This window comes from Chionomys nivalis, chromosome 12 (genome assembly GCF_950005125.1).
Source record: "Chionomys nivalis chromosome 12, mChiNiv1.1, whole genome shotgun sequence".
NCBI lineage: Eukaryota > Metazoa > Chordata > Mammalia > Rodentia > Cricetidae > Chionomys > Chionomys nivalis.
Window position 1 is genome coordinate 73,489,373 of NC_080097.1, and position 5,606 is coordinate 73,494,978.

At 43.9% G+C, this 5,606-nt stretch overlaps 1 pseudogene; it reads left to right on the forward strand.

Annotated features, from left to right (window-relative positions):
• Positions 1-430: 430 nt before the first annotated feature.
• LOC130884733 (toll-like receptor 11) lies at positions 431-3,256 on the forward strand (annotated as a pseudogene).
• Positions 3,257-5,606: the final 2,350 nt, after the last annotated feature.

Sequence of the window (5,606 nt, forward strand, 5' to 3'; positions counted from 1 at the left end):
TTTCTCATGAGAGAAGAGCTGTGAACACAGACAGTGCAGTTGGCTCCCCATCACCTGTGCCCCATGGCTGAGAATTTTGTTCAGATATAAAGGTGTCTGCAATGCTGTGCCTTCCTTCAATGTACTCTCTATTGAACAAGTCCATTTGCTGCCTTGTTTTAGATGATGGTGTCCTCCAATGTTTTTAGCAGTCTAAACCAGTTATCCCCAGCAGGGAGATCAGACTAGGATAAGCTTCTCTGAACTTCCTGGTGCCCTGTGATTTGGTATCCTCTGGTTTCCTGCCTGCTTGGAGTCACACACACACACACATCAGTGGGAACAACTTGAGATTCTGACTCGGCTCGTGTGTCACTCCTTTCTTGTTTATTGGAGTGTTCCCAGTGTGTCCCTAAATCTAAAGCATATGATGCATGCTAGGAGCTCCAGGATGGCATTGCTCATCACTGTAAGAACTGGTACCCAATTCTTTCCCTATCTTTTCCTAGCATCACCGCCAAGGATGGAAAGACCTCAGTCATGCTCTGTTTTCTTCATTCTGACACTATTGGCTTTGGTGAGTTTTGACTTGACCATGAACTGCCCCGATTGCATTATAGTGGACAGCATGCTATTTCCTAACCTTCCCTACTATATCCAGTTATGTACATTAGCCCCAGGATTGCACCTTTTGACATCTTGCTCGAATGTTAAAGACATGACTCAGACACTGGAAAGAGTGCCAAGAGATACAGAGGTGCTTTTCCTTCAGGGAATGGTTTCTTCTCTGCCAGCTAATGCCTTTGAATGCTTCCAATCCCTACAGCTTCTGAGACTGCAGTTGGGTACAATCAATATGACTCCTAGGACTTTTCAAGGACTGGACCAGCTACAGTATCTTTTTTTTTTTTTTTGAGCATCATGCTCCCTGCTGACTGAGTCTGTTCCTCCCTCCAAATTGTTTAGAGACTCTCAGATCCCTCCGTCATCTTTCCTTTCAAGGCTACTGCCTGAATTAAAACCAGAGCATCTACTTGCCAACCAGCCTTAGGCATCTAGCTCTAAGGAACAGCTATCTGACAAAGTTGTAGGAACTGCAAAGGCTCTTCCCAAGACTTTTGCTTGGTTCCTCTCATGCACCCAGTACCAAGGTAGGGGTACCCTTCCTAGAAGTGCTGAATTTATCTTAAAATCTTCAGTTGAAACAGGCTGGTGGCAGAGCCTTGTATGGCCTCAAACTCTATTCCCTAATATTGGGTGGTACCACACTAAGAACATTTGACCTCACAGGATCAGGACTGCTCCACTTGGAGTTACTCTCCCTTGTGGGTACAGGTATATAAAAATTGCCTGAGAGTGCCACAACCTACTCTGAGCTTTGTGCACTTGACCTTGGGAAGAATCAAATACAAAACATCTTGGAGAATGGAGATATCCCAAGTTATAAAGCTCTGGAATTCCTTAGCCTTCATGATAACTATTTGCAGTCACTTCCCATCAGGTTCCTCAGTACTCTACCCCAACTTCAGAGACTCAACCTCTCTATGAATAAGTTGGACCCAGCCTTGGAGCTTCCAAAAGGACAAATTTAAGAGTGCTGGATCTGTCCCACAATCAGCTATATGAAGTACCCCATGGAGTCTTTCCTCCACAGCTCCAGTAGCTCTGGCTGAGTGGTAATAACATCTCTAGTTTATCCAATGAGAGCCTGCACGGACTGAGGTGGCTGAGGACTCTTGAGTTGGAACCAAATTAAAGTACTCAAACCAGGCTGGCTCTCTCATATTCCTGCTCTGACCACCTTGAATCTTTTGGGTACCTACTTAGAGCACATCTCAGGCACACAACTTCAGGGTCCCCAGATGCTGAGACATCTAAAACTGGGTTCTGTGACAGCACTGGGCATCTATCCTCCCTGGTTTCCAATGCTGCTCAGCTTAGAAATATAAGCAAAATTATGCATTCAGTTTATGGTTCTCAGTGGAGAGCCATTTCACTCTTGGAGAACCTTACTTTAGAGACTTCCAGTGTGTTACGGCAACCAGACACAATCACAATCCATTTTCCCTCCCTGCGTCATCTCACCTTGCTTGGCTACAGCCTCCTGTTCTCAACCAGTCAACTCCATAGCTTCTTCCCACAAAGGCTTCCTGTGCTGGAGCACTTCTCTATCTGGTGGGAAAACGACAACGCAGTAGACCTCCATCTATTCGAGATGCCCAGGCTACATGTGCTCGAGCTGGGGGACCTGAATTTTTTCTATGAGTCAAGTACTAAGAAGCTAGAGATGTTCCTGAAGGAGGCGCCTCAGTTACAAGTACTGGCATTGAGCCACCTGAATCTCAGAAACCTCTCTGTATCCAGCTTTAAGAACTTGCACCACCTCAAACTGCTGCTGCTCAACTCTGAGCTGACTCTGGAGATGGACAGTAGCCTCCAGGAGTTGATTCCTCAGATGTCTCCATATGTTTATTTCTCAGATATCACTTTCACCTGCCAGTGTGAAGCTTCCTGGGTGGAGTCTTGGGCTACACAGGCCCCAAACACTTTTGTTTATGGGCTGGAGAAATCCGTCTGCATGGCCAACACTTCTGACTACTCCAACACTCTGCTGTTCTCCTTCCTTGCTGCTCATTGCCCACATGACGCTGAGTTTGGGGGCTTTCTCATCAGTTTCACCCTGGTACTTCTGCTGACCATCCTTCCTCTGGTTAGCTGCCATAGATGGTCCTGGCTTCACTCCCTGCAGACACTCTTTCATGCTTGTTGGTGGAAATTATGTGGACATAAATTCAGAGGCCAATTCAACTATGATGTTTTTCTATCCTACTGTGAGAAAGACGAGGCCTGGGTTCTAGAAGAACTGGTTCCTACTTTGGAGAGACCCCCTCCTGAAGGAGAGGGCTTGAGGTTGTGTCTGCCTGCCAGGGACTTTGTGATTGGAAATGACAGGCTGGAATCCATGATTGCCAGCATACGCCAAAGCAGATCCACCCTCTGTGTGCTCACAGTTCAGGCCTTAGCAAGTCCCTGGTGCAATCTCGAGTTAAGACTGACCACTAACCACTTGGTTGCCAAGCCCGGGACAGCTCAACTCCTGCTGCTGTTTCTGGAGCCCATTGATAGGCAGATGCTTCCTGGCTACCACCGCCTCTCCCAATGGCTCCAAAAGGATTTTGATTTGTCCCAAGGGAAGGTAGAGTGGGACATATTCTGTGAGCAACTAAAGAGAAGGCTCAGGAAAGCTGGACAAGAAAGAGATGATCAAGGACTGTGAGGGATGTTGCTGTGCAGAAGACCCTTTCAGTGGCATAGTGAATCTCTCTCGGCACTGGAGGGCATGCTCACCGAAGGACAAGATGATAAATTTAAAACAATGCATTCATCCCAGTTGGGTAAACAGTCTTTCAAAACACTGGAAAATAGTCATTCAGAAAACAGTTCTGGTACATGTTAGTTTGTTCCAGTACAAGATATTGTTCAACACTCACCACACATATACACATTGGTCTGTGCAATCTTGTGTGCATTTTTCTCAAAGTGGATCTATTGTGTCAGTATTAAATTTAAACTATTCAACTGTGTGGTAAAATACTGTGTAATTCTCTAGGCCAGGTAGGGAATCAAGGAGTCATTTCTAAATTGAAATGGTATTTTTAGTTCATCAAATGTTCAACAGTTAGCTTCTCTAACTCAAGTTTCTCCCACTACAGAATTTCGTTAGTGATATCTGTTGTTTTAAACCTGTATTGTCCATGGGGAAATGAAATCTGAACAGACTAGAAAGTGACTTTCGTCCCCAGCTCCGCTCATGCTCTATTCATCTTGGACATCACACCTAGTTTTCTGTTCTCCATTTATATTGCACATTAGCGCCTAACAAATGTGGGCCACTCTTACCTTCACACACATTTAAAACACTTTCATATATTATAAATTCCAAATAGGTGTACAGTAACAAAAATGGAATGTCATGGACCAACTAAATCCCTTATTTCAGGCATGAATGTGACAAGACATTATTACATAAACAAAAATGTCATTTTTCAGAGGTATTTAGTACTGTGGCAAAAGATAAACATAATATTAGCACAATTTTTAAATGACACTAAGTTCGGACTTGAAATGGATATGTATGTATGTATGTATGATAAAAATGCAATGTGAAGAACAGACTACAAGCGCAAACCATAAAGGGACATAGAGTAGCACTGAAGGAAATGGTTGGTTTGGCTTATGCATCCACATCATCATTCATCACTGAAGGAAGTCAGGACAAGAACGCAAATAAGGCTAGAACCTGAATGCAGGAGCAAATGCATGTGCCATGAAGGAGTGCTGCTTATAGGCTTGCTCATGTCATTGTACATCTGCATTCAAGGGTTCGCTAATAACCACTTGACACTGCCAACGCAGGCCTGTTTCAAAAATCTCCTCTGCCAATGACATTCATCCAAATCTCTTCAATTTAGTCTTCAACAGAGTTTTAGGACAGGGCCAAAAAGCAACCACATTCTTTGCCAAAATTTCATAAGAGCGGTCTCTAGTCACTTGCTGATATTCTTCCCCTGAAACCCCTTGAGCCAAGCCTGCAGAGTCCACATCACACTCAACACTGTTGTCTCCCAAGTTTCTACTAAGATAGGTCATTAAATATCATTTAAAGCATTTAACACTTTATCCAAAGTCTCAAATTCTTCCATATTGCTGCAAACAATAGTATGGTCAAGCCTGTGACAGCAATATCCCACTCCCTGGTACTAACTTTTGTCTTAGTTTCTGTTTTGTAAAAACACACCATGATCAAGGCAACTATTATAAAAGAAATCATTTCATTAGGGGCTTCCTTACGGTTTCAGAGGATTAATCCATTATCATCATGGCAGGAAATGTGGGGGCAGACAGGCAAGCGTGGTGTGGAACTGGTGAAGTAACTGAGAGCTGCATCCTGATCCACAGGCATTATATAGGCAAAGAGAGAGAAAGAAGGAGAGAGAGGGGGGGAGGGAGGGAGGGAGGGAGAGAGGGAGGGAGGGAGAGAGACTGAGCCCGTCAAAAAGCTTTTGAAACCTCAAAGACTATTCCTAGGAGCCCACTTCCTCCAATAAGACCATACCAGTGGAGACCAAGCATGAGCCTACCAGAGCCATTCTTATTGAAAGCACCACAACCTACTACGTGACCCTTTCTAAAACATACATGTTTATGAAAAGGATCTAAATAGAGTCACTACATAATAGGGCAAGCAACGTTCAGCTAGAAATCTTTTGCCACCAAGTAAAACTTTCGGTGCTAAGAATAGGTTACTTTTGTTGAGTTGTTTCACAAATATGTCCTATAGACACCCATCCTGAAACATCACAGGCTATAGACAAGGTGATTGTTTATCTTCCCCAACCAGAAGACAGTTAGGGGCCTAAGCTAAGTCAAGAATTCATAACTAATAAGAAGTTTCCATGTCATGATTTGGGAATTGGTTGGTGGTCCCCCAAAAAAGAAAAATCTGGTATATACCACTACTATGAAAATCAGTTTAACAGTTCCTCAGGAAGATGGGAATCAATGGACCTTGAGACCTGTATAACCCACTCTTGGGTATAGACCCAAAGGACTCTGTATCCTACAAG